General features: G+C 33.8%; 1 protein-coding gene across 3 annotated transcripts in view; it reads right to left on the bottom strand.

Annotated features, from left to right (window-relative positions):
• The window catches only part of Diap1 (Death-associated inhibitor of apoptosis 1), a 104,983-nt gene that overhangs the window by 10,472 nt on the left and 72,058 nt on the right, over positions 1-22,453 (bottom strand). Inside the window, exon 1 of one of the 3 annotated variants that reach the window (XM_075307867.1) lies at positions 3,719-4,101. The exons of the other annotated variants lie outside the window; for them this stretch is intronic. The gene's annotated coding sequence lies outside the window, so the exon portion shown is untranslated. Of the gene's footprint in view, positions 1-3,718; positions 4,102-22,453 lie in introns of those variants that run through there. 3 annotated transcript variants of the gene reach the window in all.

Here is a 22,453-nt window from a genome sequence, read left to right as displayed (position 1 = left end):
CTTGTGTTTGAGATCTTTTTTGGTATTTTCAAATACTCTATTTGACAAGATTGATTATGATCATATTCCTTCTCTGTGTGTATGACGTTTTGAGTATAATTTCTTAATAAAATGTGTAATCCCCTGTTTCATCTCTTCATTAGCAGCTATTATATGTTTATGTTTTTTTCTAACGTTAACATCAGTAAGATATCTATCTTAAATGTTACTATCATTGTTCTCTATACTCACATGGCTATCTCTCAAACAAAATGACAACTTCATGCATCTCAATTTACTCTCAAACTGAGAAATAAATCAGAGTATTTACATGTAGTGTTCTCACTGTGATAACTGTTCGCGGTGATTCTACATTTGCATTGGCTAATATATGACTATTACGGCACTTTGACTGTAAAATCTTGTGATAAAGTATACAAATGTTATCTATTTCTGTGTTGTTTCCAAGTAAATAATAAAAGAAAAGCCGCGAAATCTATTGATTTATCTGAGTAAGTGGTATGACTTAGTTAGTCTCTGAAATAAAATGTATAAAAACACTTAAGAAATAATTTTAAGGAGATTTGATACATTTGATCGCATTTTACAGATTTGGATTTTTATCGAATTTTATAGTATTTTCGCACAAAAAATTCAAATCAAGTATGCGATAAAACTATCGATGATTATTCCTATAAATCATGAAAGTTTTACTTTACATTAAGAACAATTAGCCTTACATCGAAGACATTCTACCTTAACAGAAGGTGAGTATACTTCATTAAACAATACTGTAAACAAAGACTATAAACTGTATTTCTATTTAAAAATTCTTAATATCAAACAAATTTGGCATTAATATTTTATTTTCTTTTTAAGATTTTCTACCAGAATTTTCTAAAATATCCTTGGAACTTAGTTTAGGTTAGGTGGCAGCCCGATGTATCAGGCTCACTTAGACTATTCAGTCCATTGTGATAACACATTGGTGAACTTCTCTCTTATCACTGAGTGCTGCCCGATTCCATGTTAAGCTCAATGACAAGCCGAGTCCGAACGGCGTTCCACATTGCAGTGAAACCACTTAGAGAAGCTTTGAAACACTCAGAAATGTCACCAGCATTACTGAGGTGGGATAATCCACCGCTGAAAAACTTTTTTTTTGGTGTTCGGTCGAAGCAGGAATCGAACCTACGACCTTGTGTATGCAAGGCGGGCATGCTAACCATTGCACCACGGTGGCTCCTATCCTTGGAACTTACTATGCCTTGTTCGCCAAATATGGAAACTCTAATTACAATATAACAAACGCAAATGTAAGCAAGTCAGTCACTCCAGTTTACCAGTCAACTAAGCAACCATCCAAGACCAGAGCAAAGACAAACCAAGTGATACTTGGGGTTTTTTTCTTGAATGGTTGCTAAATGTATATCTGTTTTCTTGCTTAACTCTACTTTTGGCCTGAATGGGCCCCGTTTGATTTTAGACATTATGAACGGCTGCATTGGATGCTTTTCCATCCACTTCTTTTTCCTCACAGAGTCACCATTGGCTGGTGGGGAATTATTTCTTGGCTAAACTCCCAGCATCACAACCAGAGTTCACAAAGACCACCAAGATTTTTGTGCAGACAATGAGTGCCACACCAGTAGAGAGGTGCGTGGTGAGGGAATTGAATATGCTTTTGCTGTCTTTGAAAAGCCAACAAGCAGCCAAGCACTTCACAGTCTTATGCATACACAGCGATTTTCATAAACGTCCAAGACTGTGAGAAAGTTTCTAAGGAATGCAGTCAAACAAGACTTATTCGTTCGTTGCAATTACAAACAAACAACAACAAGACCACAAAGCAACAATCTGACTGGGAACCAGCCAGGCATACCGTGACAACAATTCCAGCTTCAGCAACCAAGACGGCCTTATGTATTCAGCCCCCTTAATATACTCCACCACCATCGGCTACTCTACCTACTCCAAGGTTTTCGCTCGCTCGCTCTCTCACCACATATGCAGGCCTGGAACCTAATATGAAAACAACACTGCCGCATATCGTTAAAATTCCCCCCCAAAAACCCAACATAAATCGGTAGTATTTTTTGTTTACTCTATACTCCAAGTTGGATTGTAGTAAAAAAAAGACTAAATAAAAGACGCGTAAGAGGAGTAGACACAGCCACTTTGGCAGACAGAAACATTACACCATGGTGTTATTATCGTAACGTACTATATAGGGCTTGCTTGCTAATATGATGGAGGTTAGAAAGGAACGACTCTATATTGCTGATGCACACATTTAATAAACAAATGAAAAATACAAAAAAAAATCTGAATTAAAAAAAACGTATCAATGGGAAGTGAAAAACTTCTTGAAAAAGTTCAATGCACATAAAAGCAATGGAATTGCATAGAGATTTGTATATGGAGGGATGATGATGATCCCAACAACTGCAATCCACGAGAATAACGCGCTTATTGTTTTCGCTGGTAGTGATAGAGTAGAGTAATATACGTTGGAAATGGATTACAGCGATATGTGAGTAGCAGATTAAAAACATATGTAGTGTGTATGACAATAGATTATACATTGAATTAATGCATTTTTTTAATTTTTTTTTGTTTAATTAAATGATATAAAACCCACTATATTGTAAAAATATATACAATATTAAATGAAGGAATGACTCTTTGAAAGTGAACTATTTTTTTCTATGCGGAAATATTTTTTCATATTACTATGAATTAAGTCTGAGTTTGATATTGTATTGAATAAATGCATGATGGCAAAATAGAATAATCATTGTTTTATTCGAATTTTAATTTTCATATGATATTAAAACAATATTACCAATTAAAATCTGAATTTAATGTGTAAAAAATATTCAATTAAAATATTAATTGATCCAATTAATGTTCTAATCAAAACAAAAACCAATCACCAATAACGTAACTAGGGGATATTTGTTTCCTCTAGAAATTAGTATAACGTTTACAGATGGAGGGACATATATGGCCGCTCCCCGCACAAAAAAAAAATTAACAATTTTTTTTTTCAATTAAAGTCTTAATTGAGTTGTAAAAAATATTGAATTAAAAATTTAATTGATTCAACAAATGTTTTAATTGAAACAAAAATTAATAGTATCAATTAATTTTTAAATTGGATCAATTAATTTTTTAATTGACTTTTAATTCAAACATTTTGGCTGACGCCAATGAAAAAAACAAATTGATTTAAAATTTTAATTGATTCGATTAATATTTGTAAGGTTTTGTGCTTACTTAATGAAAATAATAACATTTGTAATTAAATATTTTTGAAATTCAATCAAAATTTTAATTGAAAGATTTACACAGCGAAAATAGTGTATATATTTTATGGGGTCTCAAACCAATGCTTCGATTCGTTACAAACAGAATGACAAAGTAAGTATAACCAATATCCTATGGTGGAGGGTATAGTAGATTGGGTAACCACTACCACTTTTAACCTAGGTCATAAAATTATATATGTTAACGGCTTTTCTTTTACTTTTATCAGTCTATAATGTGCCAAAGTCCTTGTTGCACAAAATGGATACAAAAAAAGTACCACTATATGATATTTAGCACAGCAAACTATTATAAAAATGACTGAGGTGTGAGTAGTTGATATATGTCATCTCACAGATATGTTTTCTCAAATATATCCTAACAAAATTTTGGAATATAAGGTCCATAAAATAAGAAAGATGACACTCACCATAAATGCAAGGGTCGTGGTTTAACTCCAATGTTAGTTTTTTATTTTTATTTTTACAGTGAATTCGTTAAGGTTCGTTATTTCGCCGAGCATTGATATTCACAATTTCAGCGATATTCGTTACTATTGCTTTGTTGCGATGAGTGAGTTCGTTTATTGAACATTAATTTTTCTATGTAAAAATTAAAAACTTTTTGTTTTATTTTTGAACAACAAAATAACTAAATATTCTCAAATGGAAGACTTTATTGCAGTAAATGAAATCGCAGAGGATATTTTATTTCCCTAAATCATCCTCTTTCTGATTATTTTTCTTTCTTCTCTCCGGAGAATTCGATTTTGTTTTTGTTGTTTATGACTACGTGCGTCTTAGCACCAGCAAACTAACAGCACTAGTGAAGTGTATGCCTTTCAAATAAATCCAACAAACCCCAATTGTCCATTCAATGAGAGAGAGAGAGAGAGAGGTGAGTGCTTCAGTTATTAAAGTCTCTTGCCAATACAGTGGAGTGAGTATGAGAGGTGTTACCAATTTAGCAACTTTCCGTAAGTATTTTCATTTTGTCTAGTCATTGTTATATTTAGAAGCCTTATGATGAACCTTCGCGTTCTTTTAAGATCCGAGTGCAAAAACCGACTACAAAATAAGAATTGAGTTCTATTCATAACCGATATTACATTGTTTGATTCTAGAAAAACAAATAAATCTGCAGATAATACACTCAAAAAAGGGGGCACAAAAGACAATTTATATTTAATTCATAAAAATTTGTATATTTTATTTAAAACTTTCCTAATTTGAAAACATTTCCTTCACTCAAACAAAATTTAGTTTACTTTCGTTACATGAACTAAAAACGAGAAAAAAGTAATACACAAATGAATCATACTAAATTCGAATTTCACACAAAGTAGTTCAAACATTCCTAAAATTTTTAAATTTTACCACAAATGTGTCTATCGTCATATGACGATAAAAATATTTTTCTAGCTCCAATATTTTCCTTCAAAATACGACGTGTTCGTTAACAGTTTTCTTAAATTTTCCAAAAAATCTTTAGTTATTTTATCATATCGTGGATTTTTAATACAATAATTAGTTAATAGCAGTACCTAAACTAACATACAAATTTCACGAATTTAAGAAAATCTATATACACTGAAAAAATATTGACCTAATATGGAAGATTATGCAACCTAAATTATAGGACATGCAATTTACACAATAACATATTAAGAACAAATTTTGTTTAAAATAAAAAAAAATTTAATTAAACGAAGGTTTACAATCTTTGTTTCAAAAATTTTTTCATTAAATTTAGGCCACAAATCTTGGAAATTTGCGTCCCTCCGATAAAGTTGTAGGTACTTAAAGTAAGGCAAATTTTCCTTAAAGTAAAGAAATGCATTTTTAATTTACAGAAATCGTCATTGAATATATTGCATTTTTAGATTTAACATAAAAACGCTTCAAATATAGACTAAGATTTATTTATTTAAAATAAAAAAATTTTAATTAAACGAAGGTTTACAATCTTTGTTTCAAAAATTTTTTCATTAAATTTAGACCACAAATCTTGGAAATTTGCGTCCCTCCGATAAAGTTGTAGGTACTTAAAGTAAGGCAAATTTTCCTTAAAGTAAAGAAATGCATTTTTAATTTACAGAAATCGTCATTGAATATATTGCATTTTTAGATTGAACATAAAAACGCTTCAAATATAGACTAAGATTTATTTCGAGGATTTTGTATCTTTGCTTTAAAGATTTTTGAAATTAAATCTTTAAACCAATTTGGATTTTTAAACTTTCTTTTGTTCGTACGTCAATAGCTTAATTGATATGAAAATTCGATGAGATATGTATCCCAATTTTAATTCTATTGATCCTAGAATTAAAGCCAGATAGGTCCCTAAAAATGTTTTTATTTTAAAGGAGCCGTATCTTTGGCTCGGAATCAATACATAAGGAATTGTCAAAATCTTTACATCCAAGTATTTTTTTAAGAGAAATATCATTATGGGGATCATATTCGATGAGCAGAATAATATGATTGGGCACACTTTCACGGTTGGCATATAACCTTGTGGCCGTGGTTATGTTTGGATAGTGAGATCATAAAGCTAAAGTGAAAAATATACCTAATATGCAAAAAAAAAATTGATTCAATCACTAAATTAATTGATCCAATTAATTGTTTAATTGAAATGTCTTCAATCACAGAAATGATAGTATCAATTAAAAAATTAATTGAAAGTCAATTAAAAAATTAATTGATACTATTAATTTTTTTTATTGATTTTTGTTTCAATTAAAAAATTTGTTGAATCGATTAAATATGTAATTTCATGTTTTTTAAAACTCAATTAAGATTTTAATTGGAAAAATGTTCGTGATTTTTTTTCTGTGTGAATGGTTTTGCATTCTAAAAACAATTTTAAGGGCCAGTATCCTTTATTTACAATAAAGAATAAATAATTGTTTTAAAACTTTGTTTCGTAAATGTGTTTGCATTAATCTTCACATTACGAGATTTTCATTATTTCGATTAAAGATAAAAATCTCCAAATGTAGGCGCTGATATTTAATTTGGGAATATTCTGTTAAATGCTTATTTAATAACAAAATTTAATTTAAGTGGATTCAATCATGACAATTTATCATTACCATTTGTTAATTGACTCAATAAACAATACAATTGATTTTGATAGCAAAACTCACTCAATAAACAATACAATTGATTTTGATAGCAAAACTCACTTTTTATTTGATTATTTATTAAACATTAATTGTTTCATACTTTTTTTAATTGAGTCAGTTTCAATAAAATTGTTAATTGCAAATTGTTTGGTGATATTTTTTCGCGTTGTTTAATTTTTTGTTTTTGAAATTAAGAACACTTTTTTACTTTGAAGTGTCTGTCATAATATTTTGAGTTTTTTAAACAAAAATTTGTCGTAAATAAAGAACATGGACATTTCTGAAATTTCAGTTTTGTAGAATCAAGATTTATAGCATATTAATAATGAATATTATGTATTTCAATTATTCTAGATAGTTTTTGTCAATGTCTATTTTTAAATTATTATGTTCAGAAAATCGCCTTACCGCATACATTAATGAATTAAATGTTGTGTTATTTTTAAGTTGACATCACTGATGTTCAGTGTATACGAACTTAAGCAACAAGTCTAACAATGAAACTGGCTGCTAATGAGAGATTGTGAGTAAGAGAGGTATACTATAAAGAGAGTATGTAGAACTCTCATTGTATAGACCACAAATTTAGACAATGGTCGATGATGTCGCTCTCTATTTGTCTGTCTGTGGCTCTATGGTTTTTGGCCCGATCTTTAAGGCTAAGAATAATCATAATAAACAACAACAGCTAAAGCCAACCAACTACATTATGGGCTTATTTGAAAACATTGGAATGCAGTCTAACCACTTTTTATGGTATTAAGTTTCTTCTTCTTTGGCCAGCATAAATGCAGCACACCTCATCGGGTTGTATGAAAACATAAACAGCAACTGACTGCAATTGTCTACATGGCTTTTCTACTGTTACTGCTGCAGATGATGTCCACCAACAATTTCTTTGCTTCTTACAAGAAGTATGTATGTTGTTTATGGTTACCACCACAAACGCAAGACAACCGATAGTTTCGAAAGGTATGCCAAACTAAAGGCCACCATTGGTTACAGCACAATGTCGTATATCCATACTATGGATAGATCTATGTTGGGTACTTTATTTGCACCAAACCAACAACCCGCATTGGTAAGACCATATAGTTCCAGGCAAGAGAAAATCCAAGACTGGTTAAGGAAACCAATTGCAACGACTTCAGTTAATAAACAAGTAAATGCATTTTTTGAATCTAAAACAAGTCCAAAGTCCAAACTCTTTCTATGGGAATTTAAAGACACCAAAGTCTACACGGACGAAAAAAGACTGTTTTTCATATGTTTGGGTGTAAAAATTATATGTTTGGAACTCAATTTTTGCAACACAATATTTTTAAGTGCAAGCATATAATGTTCATAAGCTAGCATAACATGTTTGGGACATATATGTTAATATGTTATAACTTATTATGTTTGGGACATAAACTGTTTGTAAATATAATATGCTTAGATGAAAACATATATTAATTTAGAAATAGCCTATAAACATATATGTGTTTAGAAAGAGAAACCTAGAGAATATGCTGCAAGTTAAATAATGAAGGTAACCAATTGGCGCCTTAAAAACATATCCACACAAAGAAAATTTCATTAAAATTTTTTACTACCAGTGTATGCCCTAAGGTGAAACATAATATGTTTGAACGATACAAACAATATGTTTTTTGGACCAATCCTGAAAATATATATGCTTGAAGCAAAATGTGTTTGGGGTATATGTTACGGAAGCGATTTTTTTTCCAAAACACTTAACTTTTTTCTGTTTATACCGCGCTTTTTTTGCTAGGCTAAGAAGTTTCCGAACTGCCCTCGTAGTTAGTTTAGAAATAAAAAAATAAAAAACTTTTATGTGGAGTCTGTTTGTTATAAAATGTCGTATTTACTACGAAGTACAACCACATCCTTCACAGAATTTTGCAAAGTAACCTTGAAAACAGTGGCTATTTTAGCGCTATAATGTGAACAAAATACCCACCTTTAAGTACAAAATTTCTCTAAAATGAAGAAACTAAAAAAATTTATGATTGAAAACATAAATAATGTTATATGTAATAGGAGGGTTGCCTTGTATGTGTCGGGATTGGGCAATCTTAGTGTAGTAATCAGCCAACTGACAGCTCTATCGTACAGCTTGACATTTTTGAGGCTAAACGTACTCTGAACATTTTGACATACGAGCACTATTTGTGTTGCTTACAGCAACTTAAAAGATTAATCACGCTCAAAAAATGGAATTAAATCGTGAACATTTTCGGGCGATTACTTTTTACAACTTTCGATATGGATTAACTGAACAATAGTGCTTTGATGTGCTTAATTCAATTAAAAACTTAATTGATTCAATTAAAACAAGTATATACGGCCGTAAGTTCGGCCAGGCCGAATCTTATGTACTCTCCACCATGGATTGCGTAGAAACTTCTACGAAAGACTGTCATCCCCAATCGAATTACTTGGGTTGTGGTATCTTAAAACTCCTTAACATCGTTTTCTAAATTGTGAGTTATTCCATACGTGGTATATATTAGACAAAAAAGTTATGTATAGGTAAGTATACAAATAATTACGAATCGACATGGACTTTTGCACGGTACGTAGAGGGCCAGAATGGAAATATGGGGGTCGCTTATATCGGGGCTATATAGAATTATGAACTTGATATTGACCAATTTTTGTGTGATTGGGGATCGATTTATCTGAGGGCTATATATAACTATATACCGATATGGACCTAGTTAGGCATGGTTGCTAAAGGCCATATACTAGCACAATGTACCAAATTTCAACTGACTCGGATGAAATTTGCTCCTCCAAGAGGCTCCAAAACCAAATCTCGGGATCGGTTTATATGGGGGCTATATATGATTACGGACTGATATGGACCACTTTTGGCATGGTTGTTAAATATCATATACCACCACCACGTACCAAATTTCAACCAGGTCGGATGAATTTTGCTTCTCCAAAAGGCACCAGAGGTCAAATCTGGGGATCGGTTTATATGGGGGCTATATATAATTATGGACCGATGTGGACCAATTTTTGCATGGTCATTAGAGACCATTTACTAACACCATGTACCAAATTTCAGCCGGATCGGATGAAATTTGCTTCTCTTAGAGGCTCCGCAAGCCAAATCGGGGGATCGGTTTATATGGGGGCTATATGTAATTATGGACCGATGTGGACCAATTTTGGCATGGTTGTTTGCATGTTACTAACACCATGTACCAAATTTCAGCCGGATCGGATGAAATTTGCTTCTCTTAGAGCAATCGAAAGCTAAATTTGGGGGTCCGTTTATATGGGGGCTATACGTAAAAGTGGACCGTTATGGCCCATTTGCAATACCATCCGACCTACATCAATAACAACTACTTGTGCCAAGTTTCAAGTCGATAGCTTGGTTTGTTCGGAAGTTAGCGTGATTTCAACAGACGGACGGACAGGCTCAGATCGACTCAGAATTTCACCACGACCCAGAAAATATATACTTTATGGGGTCTTAGAGCAATATTTCGATGTGTTACAAACGGAATGACAAAGTTAATATACCCCCATCCTATGGTGGAGGGTATAAAAATAATTGATACTATTAAATTTTGTGATTGATTTTTATTTCAATGAAAAAATTTGTTGAATCAATTAAATTTTTAATTTAATATTTTTAAAACTGAATTAAAATTTTTATTGGTAAAATGTTAATGAAATTTTTTTCTGAGCAAAAAAGTAAAAAAAGTTTATTCGCGTTGGATCCCACATAATTTATCAATCGTTGAAAAACAAGGCTCGTGTCGATTCGTCGAAAAAAATGCCCCAAAAATACGATCGCGGTGCTTCGAAACACACAGAAAAAAATTTCACGAAAATTTTTCCAACTAAAATCTTAATTGAGTTTTAAAAAATATTCAATGAAAAATGTAATTGATTCAACAAATTTTTTAATTGAAACAAAAATCAATCACACAAATTAATAGTATCAATTAATTTTTTACTTAGATCAATTAATTTTTTAATTGATAGTATCATTTCTGTGATTGAAAACATTTCAATTAAAAAATTAATTGGATCAATTTAGTGATTGAATCAGAAAAAAAATTTTGTGTGCACGTCTATGATATCGTGACTGGTTATGGCCGTGGATTAACACGTATGAGCCCGAAAGTACTTCCAAGCAAAGGGTCGCCTGTTTTTCGAAAAAAACTGAACATAACAAAATCGTACCACTAGAACAACACAGAAGAGTCAATTCGGAGTGGTACACAACCATTTGTTTGCCAGTTGTCTACAATACATGAAAACCAACCTCCCAAGGCGGATCACTCCTCACCGCGACAATGCGAGCTCTCACACATAGGCTCAAACAACTGAATTTTCTATCACTCAAAACATCGATTTATGGGTCATTTGCCGTAAAGTGGTGACTTGACACCGAAAGACTTTTTTTTATTCCCGCACTTAAAAAATAAAATGAGAGATCAACGTGTTTCGACACCCGAGGAGTGGTTAATGCGTTCAGAATGCATGTTTTGGAGATACCTAAATCTGAGTGGTAAAAGTTCGACCCAGAACCACTTCTGTGGTCGACCTAGCTCTTGCTTGATAACATAATTATTAATCGAATTGAATGAAATTTGGTACAGGGTGTTTCCACAAGTGGAGTTGGTCTTTGAATATGACCACCGCTAGTCGTTAATTTTGATTCTGAAATGTTCAATAACTTATGGTCATATAAATACTAAATAAATTTCATGGGGAAATGATTATTGGTTAAGATTCATTTCCTACAAATAATAAGAGTAATGTGTGTAAATGAAATTATTGTTTACACTTTGAATTGTAACATAGCAAATCTACTCGGGGGCCTTACTGGAAAGCAGAATACACAAAAACAAGAAACTGCATTTTTCTTGGGGCCCTGATTCTTTAATGTCCACAATATTATGGAGAACAACAATAAGAAGTAACTGAAGAAGAAGAAAACAGCACGAACAGACAAACACGAAAGCAACTCAACCAGAGATTGGAATGCAGTGATACCAGATACAAAAGTGCATTGTTAATACTGCGGTGTTGGCATCGTATATTTGCAGCTTGGCCCTGGAGTTTGTTCTTACAGTTTTGCACTTGGTTGCAGTTTCAATTTACAACACAAACAACCTTTTAGAGATTACCACTAAATCATAAGCAAAAAGAGAAGACAGAAAACCAATAAAGGAGTATAACAATTACAAAAGTCCAATAAGAAAAATAAAGAAAAACATTTTTCCCAGGAATCGTGAGTGAGGGCTTTGGAAAAGTGTCGTTTTCTTTTGTATTTGTTCGTTTTGGATTTCTTGATTTAAAGTGTAAACAACAAAAGTGGAAAAAAAACTATGCAGAACCACAGAATAACAACATTCCAATTATCATTGTTGATTCTGAATAATTCCATTGAATATAAAAAACGGGGAATTGTTATTACAAAAGTAGAATCAATGTGTAGGAATGTCATCGATAATTATACAAAAAAGTATGGAAAATATCAATTATACAGGAATGGGAAGCTGTATTCTGGAAAAGTTAAACTTTGTGTATATCAGGTAGAGGATGTTATTAACATCATATTACATAGTAACAGGTTGACTGATAAGTCCCCGGTCTGACACATAGATGGCGCCACTAGTATTAAATGCATATTATTTTTATATAGTACCAACCTTCAAATGATTCGTGTCAAAATTTGACGTCTGTAAGTCAATTAGTTTGTGAGATAGAGCGTCTTTTGTGAAGCAACTTTTGTTATTGTGAAAAAAATGGAAAAAAGGAATTTCGTGTTTTGATAAAATACTGTTTTCTGAAGGTAAAAAATAAGGTGGAAGAAAAACTTCATAATGAGTTTCCGGACTCTGCCCCAGGGAAATCAACAATAATTGATTGGTATGCAAAATCCAAGCGTGGTGAAATGAGCACGGAGGCGGTGAACGCAGTGGACGCCCGAAAGAGGTGGTTACCGACGAAAACATTAAAAAATCCACAAAATGATTTTGAATGACCGTAAAATGAAGTTGATGGAGATAGCAGAGGCCTTAAAGATATTAAAGGAACGTGTTGGTCATATCATTCATCAATATTTGGATATGCGGAAGCCCTGTGCAAAATGGGTGCCGCGCGAGCTCACATTTGACCAAAAACAACAACGTGTTGATGATTCTGAGACGTGTTTGCCGCTGTTAACTCGTAATACACCCGAGTTTTTCCGTCGATATGTGACAATGGATGAAACATGGCTCCATCACTACAATCCTGAGTCCAATCTACAGCTGAGTGGACAGCGACCGGTGAACCGTCTCCGAAGCGTGGAAAGACTCAAAAGTCCGCTGGCAAAGTAATGGCCTCTGTTTTTTGGGATGCGCATGGAATAATTTTTATTGATTATCTTGAGAAGGGAAAAACCATCAACAGTGACTATTATATGGCGTTATTGCAGCGTTTGAAGGTCGAAATCGCGGCAAAACGGCCTCATATGAAGAACAACAAGTATATACGGCCGTAAGTTCGGCCAGGCCGAATCTTATGTACCCTCCACCATGGATTGCGTAGAAACTTCTACGAAAGACTGTCATCCACAAATTTCAACTCACTCGGATGAAATTTGCCTCTCCAAGAGGCTCCAAAACCAAATCTCGGGATCGGTTTATATGGGGGCTATAAATGATTATGGACTGATATGGACCACTTTTGGCATGGTTGTTAAATATCATATACTACCACCACGTACCAAATTTCAACCAGATCGGATGAATTTTGCTTCTCCAAAAGGCACCGGAGGTCAAATCTGGCGATTGGATAATATGGGAGCTATATATAATTATGGACTGATAGGAACCAATTCCTGCATGGTTGTGGGATACCATATACTAACATCACATACCAAATTTCAACCGAATGGGAAGAATTTTGCTCTTCCAAAATGCTCCGGAGGTCAAATCTGGGGATCGGTTTATATGGGGCCTATATATAATTATGGACCGATATCGACCAATTTTTGCATGGGTGTTTGAGGCCATATATTAACATCACGTACCAAATTTCAACTGAATCAGATGAATTTTGGACCGAACAATTTTTGCATGGTTGTTAGAGACCATATACTAACACCATGTACCAAATTCCAGCCGGATCGGATGAAATTTGCTTCTCTTAGAGGCTCCGCAAGCCAAATCGGGGGATCGGTTTATATGAGGGCTATATATAATTATGGACCGATGTGAACCAATTTTTGCATGGTTGTTAGGGACCATATACTAACACCATGTACCAAAATTTGCTTCTCATTGAGGCCTCGCAAGCAAAATTTGGGGGTCCGTTTTTATGGGGGCTATACGTAAAAGTGGACCGATATGGCCCATTTGCAATACCATCCGACCTACATCAAAAACAACTACTTGTGCCAAGTTTCAAGTCGATAGCTTGTTTCGTTCGGAAGTTAGCGTGATTTCATCAGACGGACGGACGGACATGCTCAGATCGACTCAGAATTTCACCACGGCCCAGAATATATATACTTTATGGGGTCTTAGATCAATATTTCGATGTTTTACAAACGGAATGACAAAGTTAATATACCCCCCATCCTATGGTGAAGGGTATAAAAAAGTGTTGTTCCACCAAGACAACGCACCGTGCCACAAGTCATTGAAAACGATGGCAAAAATTCATGAATTGGGCTTCGAATGCTTTGCTGTTTTTGTTACGAACATCTAGGTTAGGTTAGGCAGCCCGTTATTTTAGGCTCACATTTAAGTCCATTGTGATACCATAAGGGATGTGACTTCTCTCTTATCAATAAGTGTTGCTCGATTCTATGTCCAACTCAATGACAAGGAACTTCCTTTTTATAGCTGCGTTGGGACGGCGTTTCACCTTAAGGCCGGTACTCTGTTCGGTTTTCGCGTTGAAACTCCATACAAAACCAAAAAAAATGGGAAAAACTAGCGAAATTTTTCCATTTGTGATACTTTGTTTTTTTTTTTCGAGTTGAAAAACTGACGTTTATATCATGGCACGCCATTTACAATGTGAATTAAGAAATCATTTATTTAGTAAAACTATTTGTGTGGGTTTATAACGCAAACACGAATCATATTTTTGTTCCGAAAATATACAAAGGATCAAAGGAGTAGCAGATCAATTGCCCAAGGAAAAATAAAATGTTAATTTTGTAATAGCAAGCAGCAACCACCAACTTAATTCAATATCGCTCCCGTTAAATAACGCTCCCTGTTACCTAAATAAACACCGCTTTCTATGTGCGAAATAAAGGTTTCTATATTTTTTTTTTCGCAAGAATGAACATAGTACCGGCCTTTACGCTGAAATCAGAGAAGCATTAATACACTCAGAAATGTCACCAGCATTACTGAGAAATGATAATACACAGCTGAAAACCGTTTTGGTCTTAAGTCGAATTTGGAGTTTGACCTTTGCATGCAAGGTGGACATTCTAACCATTGCACCACAGTGGCTCTCAATGAACAGGTCAGAAGATTAATTCGAAATTTGTAATATTATATTTATAGGAAATTTTTTGATTTAATCTCAAGAGGGTATCTTAAATTTCTGTATACACTCAAAAAATAGTGAACCCACCAGGATGGAACATTTTGGTGAATTTTAGTATTACGAATGGAGATATCACGACGGTTTCATATTTAAGTAAATATTTTTAGACAAACCCAGGAAAATTTTTTAGACATAATTATTATTTTTTTTTTTCATTTCTCAAAGAAAATTTTGTAGTTTGAAGCAAAAAAAAAAAAGATTGGCGCATTAGTGGTAAAATTTAAATTTTTTAGGAAATTTTGAACTATTTTGTGGGATACACATATTTCATTTGCGTATAATTGTTTAACCTTTTTCAGTTAATTTAAATAACGTGCGCGTAAAAATTATGACAGTTAGCTGATGGCCTCTGTAGCCAATGCTACTATTGTAATATTATTCTTATATTAAAGCCGGTACTCTGTTCGGTTTTCGCGTTGAAACTCCATACAAAACCAAAAAATGCGAAAAATTTGCGAAATTTTTTCCATTTGTGATACTTTGTTTTTTCGTGTTGAAAAACTGACGTTTATAGCACGGCGCCATTTGCAATGTGAATTAAGAAATAATTTGTTTATTAAAAACTATTTGTGCGGGTTTATAAATCAAACACGGACCATATTTTTGTTCCGAAACTATACAAAGGATCAAAGGAATAGCAGATCAATTGCCCAAGGAAAAATAAAATGTTATTTTGTAAAAACAAGCAACAACCACCAACTTAATCCAATATCGCTCCCTGTAAAATAGCGCTCCAAGCTACCTAAAAAAACGCCGCTTTCTATGTGCGAAATAATGGTTTCCATAAAAATTTTTCGCAAGAATGAACATAGTACCGGCCTTTATACTATAAGTCTAATTTTGTAAATAAATAAATAAATTATGACGCTTTCTCAAAACATAATAACTCAATGAACTAAAATAGAATTTAATTGGCTTTAGACACATATAACCGTTCAATAAACTCGTATGAAAATATTGCCCTTCTTACGATTCGAGACCTAAATACTGTAGACAAAATTTTCTTTCTAATGGATAATTGTAATCATATGGAGGCTCTATTAAAATTAATAATAAAATTAATATACCGGTATGAAATGAGCGTTTTTTCATGTGGCACCCATTTTCCACACTTTTGGATCTTTCCCATAGTTTTTAAACAGTCAGAAATTGTTTGTTGTGCAAAATTTGACATTTCTGTCATTTGCTTTTTCTCCATCCAATATCGTTTGCAATTCGGCGTCTTCAAACTTTTTTAGTGCTCTTCTACGTTCTTCATTTCTCACATCAAAATCATTATTATTTTTGAACCGTTAAAACCATCTTTTGCATGTTGCTTCTGATTAGGGCTGTCATCCGGGATTTTTTTTTTGAATCTCGTGATTTTTCGGGATCCCGAAAAAATAATTCCAATTTGTTAAAATTGTGGGGTTTTATGATTGTTTAGTAATAAATTGGAGTCTTCGCTCAGAGTAAACGGCCACGTGCCACGTAAAATAAAAAGGTCCGGCGAAAATATTACAAGATCGCGTTTATCAGATAAAAATTTGGATGCCTTGATAGTTTTACATTAATCGAAGTACAAAAGGATTATCACAAGTACGCGAAAATACGCCTAATCTAACCTAATCCTTAAAACGTTTTGCGGTTTTTTTGTTACTAAAATTGTATTAAACTAAATTGATTTAATGTACAACCATTTTTTGGTGCTGTAGATTGTTTTTACTTAAAACATTTAAAGAATCCCAAAAATTTCGGAATCCCGAAAAAAAAATCCCGGAAAATCCCGGGATTCTATTTTTTGAAATCCCGAATCCCGGGATTTTTAAAAATCGATCCCGAACGACAGCCCTACTTCTGATAGAGCATGATCACTTCATCAAATGAAAAAAAATTAATACTTTCCGGAAATCATCACTTTCTGTTACAAATTTCGACATTTTTAACACGATGTAAAATATGATATTTTCTGCTCAATGACTTAATTTCATAGCACACAAACAAAAAAAAAATATGGTTTCGTTCACAACAAATGTTTCCTATCGAGACATTTGTATCTTGACGGTCACTTCATACCGATATATCTGATGGTATAGTGTCCCAAAATAATTGTCTGGTGAAAATTTTTCTTTCTATTGGTCCAAGAGTTAACATTGGGAGATCGATATACATGAGGGATATATACCAAATTTGGCATATCTCTTTGTGGACCTAAACTACCTTAAGATTTGAGGAAAATCGAATAAAAGTAATGGCATCTACATGTTCAGAATTCAAATCGAAGGTTCGGCATATAGGAGTTTATATCAAAACATTGAGCGATATATACTAAATTTGGCATATTCCTTTATGGACCTAAAATACCGTACGATTTCAGTCGTAAATCGTACAAAAGAATCAGTGTCTACACGGATGAAAAAGACTGTTTTTCATATGTTTGGCTAAAAACATTATATGTTTGGAACACAAATTTTTAAACACAATATTTTTGAGTGCAAGCATATAATGTCCATAAACTAGCATAACATGTTTGGGACATATATGTTAATATGTTAGAACATATTATGTTTGGGACATAAAATGTTTGTAAATATAATATGCTTGGATGCAAACATATATTAATTTAGAAATAGCCTATAAACATATATGTGTTTAGTAGCTTGGAGCGCTATTTAACAGGGAGCGATATTGAATTAAGTTGGTGGTTGTTGCTTGTTATTACAAAATTAACATTTTATTTTTCCTTGGGCAATTGATCAGCTACTTCTTTGATCCTTACAAACTGTGTGGTCCGCTGTTCGGCCAAAGGTAAAATTAAAATAAAAAAATTATACAATTGAATAATTTCTTCTACAATGTTTGTATTACAGAAAAAGTGCTAAGAACTAAAAAATCTCGTGGAAGTGAGAAAGATGTGGGGGAATATACAATTGGGCAGAAAAAAATTTTGAGCATTCAGGTCGAAAACCTATGTTGTTAGCACCTATATTACCTGTTTATTTTCATAATTCATTATGATTGTAAATATATAAATAAATAAATAAAATTTTGAGCACAATATTGTTTGGGAGAATTTTTTTAAGCATATAATATTTTTGGGTGCAAAATGCTTCCAAACATATTATATGTTCACATAATAACATATTGTTTTTTGGAAGACAACATTATTGAATTTGGATGCAAAAATACAAAATGTTTGGAACTTAGACTACCCAAACATATATTGTTTAGACCAATATGCTTTCAAATAGAGGTGTGCACGTGACACGAAATTGTCGTGACTCACGAAAATTTTCGTGATTCGTGCGTGAGTCGTGAGTCACGCTCATGACAACAGCGTGAGTGTGCGTGAGCGTGATTAACAAAACAAAATGTCGTGCGTGAGCGTGAGTCACGAAAATAATATCTTCGTGAGTGTGCGTGAGTAACGAATTACACTCACGACAATATTCCTGCTCACCAACATAAAACGCTTAAGAGTTAATTTCAATTACAATTCTAGTGACACTGAGATGTTAAGAGTTTAATAACACTCTCGATTTTAATAATGCTCATGTTTTCAGACACTTCGGTAAGGTAAATTAATTATAAAATTATTCGTGAGTCACGATATTTTTCGTGATTCACGGTATTTTTCGTGAGTCACGGTATTTTTTGTGAGTCACGTGCGTGAGTGTGCGTGAATACAAATTTTCTTTTCGTGAGTGTGCGTGAGCGTGAGTCCTACCAAAAAATATCGTGCGTGAGTGTGCGTGAATATGATTTTTCTGTCGTGAGTGTGCGTGAGCGTGAGTAAACTATTACTCACGTGCACACCTCTACTTTCAAACATATTATATATTGGAAGAGATCAAACATATACATGTTTGGGCAATACCCAAAAATGTATATGCTTGAAGCAAAATATGTTTGGGAGTATATGTTACAGAAGCGATTTTTTATGAGGGTGTATATAGTCAAGAATTCAAATCATGGTATCGACTTATATGGGTACAATATCGAAGCATGGGTATATTAACTTTGTCATTCCGTTTATAACACATCGAAATATTGCTCTAAGACCCCATAAAGTATATATATTCTGGGTCGTGATGAAATTCAGAGTCGATGTAAGCATGTCCGCCGTCCGTCTGTTGAAATCACGCTAAATTCCGAACGAAATAAGCTATCGACTTGAAACTTGGCACAAGTAGTTGTTATTGATGTAGGTCGGATGGTATTGAAAATGGGCCATATCGGTCCACTTTTACGTATAGCCCCCATATAAACGGTCCCTCATATTTGGCTTGCGGAGCCTCTAAGAGAAGCATATTTCGTCCGATCCGGCTGAAATTTGGTACATGGTGTTGGTATATGGTCTCTCACAACTATGCAAAAATTGGTCCACATCGGTCCATAATTATATATAGCCCCCATATAAACCGATCGCCAGATTTGGTTTGCGGAGCCTCAGAGAGAAGCAAATTTCATCCGATCCTGCTGAAATTTGGTACATGGTGTTGGTGTATGGTCTCTAACAACCATGCAAAAATTGGTCCATATCGGTCCATAATTATATATAGCCCCCATATAAACCGTTCTCCAGATTTGACCTCCGGAGCCTCTTGGAGGAGCAAAATTCATCCGATCCGGTTCAAATGTGGAACGTGATGTTAGTATATGGTTTCTAATATACATGCAAAAATTGGTCCACTTCGGTTCACAATTATATATAGCCCCCATATAAATCGATCCCCAGATTTGGCTTGCGGAGCCTCTAAGAGAAGCAAATTTCATCCGATCCGGTTGAAATTTGGAACATGGTGTTAGTATATAGTCTCTAACAACCGTGCCAGAATTGGTCCATATCGGTCCATAATTATATAGTCCCCCATATAAACCGTTCTCCAGATTTGACCTCCGGAGCCTCTTGGAGGAGCAAAATTCATCCGATCCGGTTCAAATTTGGAACGTGGTATTAGTATATGGCCGCCAACAACCATACCAAAATTGGTCCACATCGGTCTATAGTTATATATAGCCGATCTCCAATCACAAAAATTTGGTCCACTCCACTCATAATCACTCGAGCCGAAAATAATCTATCTAAATTTTATTTCTATAGAAAATTTTGTCAAAATTTTATTTCTATAGAAAATTTTGTCAAAATTTTATTTCTATAGAAAATTTTGTTCAAATTTTATTTCTATAGAAAACTTTGTCAAAATTGTATTTCTATAGAAAATTTTGTCAAACTGAATTATAGACGTATTTAATCGGTCTTTTTTGATTTAATATATACCACGTATGGACTTACTTACAATTTAGAAGACGATGTTAGGAGGTTTTAAGGTACCTTGCCATCGGCAAGCGTTACCGCAACTCAAGTAATTCGATTGTGGATGGCAGTGTATAGAAGAAGTTTCTATGCAATCCATGGTGGAGGGTACATAAGTTTCGGCCTGGCCGAACTTACGGCCGTATATACTTGTTTTTGTTTTAATTTTTTGTTTGTTTTTGTATTTAGAAGAATTTTAGCCTGGCCAAGTATAAATATATACTTCGTATATTCGGAAATCGATATTTCGATGTGTGGACGAAATGGTAAACTTATTATACCCCCATCACCATCCAGGATGTTTCATTTATAATGTATACCCTGGACCAAAATATTGATGGAACGGTATAAAAAAAAAAACTGTGGAACAAACTAGGTGGTCTATTTTTTAAATTATAATACAATTACAAGTGGAAAAAAAAAACAAAAGATCATTTCCAAGAAGAAAAAATCTTAAACTTCTTTAGTTTATGCGACTCGCTTAGAATGCTATTCTCTATTCCGTTTAATTCCATGATAGATCATTTTTCCTTTGCTCCTTATAATAAGACAATGTAAAGGAAAGGACTGCTGCATATGTGACTCTATTGTGGCGGCACTTTCCTTTTAAATTATTGTAAACATTTTCTTCAGTTTGTGATCGCAGCAGCTTCATCATCCTATCAGGGACTTAAGATCATTTCTCACGAATTGTTTTGTTCATGTTCTGTTGTTTCAGCATCTCTTTTTTCATTTTGTTTTGTTTTTGCTGTGAGAAATACCTTTTGAAGGTTAAACACTTAACACAAGATGGAAGATTGAGAAAAAGACCTCTAGGTAAGAAGAAACAAAAGGAATTGTTGAGGTAAACGAAGAGTATTGAAGCAAAGAAAAAAAATGATTTCAAGTACCACAGAGAGGATGACAAGGCTAGAGATATTAAAAACCACATAGGTGTTACTGTAGTTACAAACGACAGGGAATTTTGCTTTAGCACATTCCATCGTTAACCCACCACATCGCATAAACCAAAAAATTGTGATTTTTCCATATTAAAATACCAAACCTTTAATAATAATAAGCAGCTCATTTATATACCTTACATATGTCTTAGGAATATTTCCGGAGGAACTTCTCTCATATCAATGAGTGTAGATCTGTTTTATTTTCATCACCATGACATTGGTAACGGTCATGTAATGTGGGCGATCATCATTCTTAGTTAGGTAAGCTACCTCAAAAAAAAAAAAATAATAATAATAAAAAAATAATAAAGCGGAATTCCAGGCATTGTCTTGATGTTTCTCATCCGTTCAGTTTTTTTTATCAAGACCCCATAAAAATGGGTCTACCGATTTAATCTTTTGAGGTTTCCAAAGAAATATGCCTAATATGGCAATCGTATTAATCAATATCATAATATAGACCCAATAAAGACCAGACCTAGGTTAGGTGACAGGTCGATGTATCAGGCTAACTTAGACTAATTGTGATACCACAGTGGTGAACTTCCCTCTTATCACTGAGTGCTGCCCGATTCTATGTTAAGCTCAATGACAAGGGACCTCCTTTTTATAGCCGAGTCCGAACGGCGTTCCACATTGCAGTGAAACCACTTAGAGAAGCTTTGAAACACTCAGAAATGTCACCAGCATTACTGAGGTGGGATAATCCACCGCTGAAATCGAACCCACGACCTTGTGTATGCAAAGGCCGGCATGCTAACCATTGCGCCACGGTGGCTCCCAAGAGAACCAGATCTAACGATTTTCCTTCTTGAGATCAATCTTCTTCCGATTTACCTGAAGCTTGGAATTTTAATGTTATTTTGGAATCGCGCAGATATGAATCATATCCGTCCATATTTAGGTATATAGCCTAATACGACCGACCTTACTTTCTGAGCACGTAGGAGTAGCGACTTTTATCTGAGTTGCCTGTAGATGCTTATTTTGGTTATAAGTCCCGTTTAGGGAACCACCGTGGTAAATTATATAAACAGAGTTTACACATCTCGAGCATTCAAGGCTAGGAAAGCGAGATACTCCTTATTTCGACACCCCTATGTAGGATCCAGAGTAAACTGTCGACCTCTTGTAAGACTTGGCCGTATATGATTGCAATTTTCTGTAAATAAGGACTAACATGAATAGTAAGCGCACCCTTGC

Source organism: Haematobia irritans, chromosome 4 (assembly GCF_050003625.1).
Source record: "Haematobia irritans isolate KBUSLIRL chromosome 4, ASM5000362v1, whole genome shotgun sequence".
Lineage (NCBI taxonomy): Eukaryota > Metazoa > Arthropoda > Insecta > Diptera > Muscidae > Haematobia > Haematobia irritans.
The sequence above is the reverse complement of the archived record's forward strand: the minus strand, read 5'-3'. Positions and strand labels throughout refer to the sequence as shown.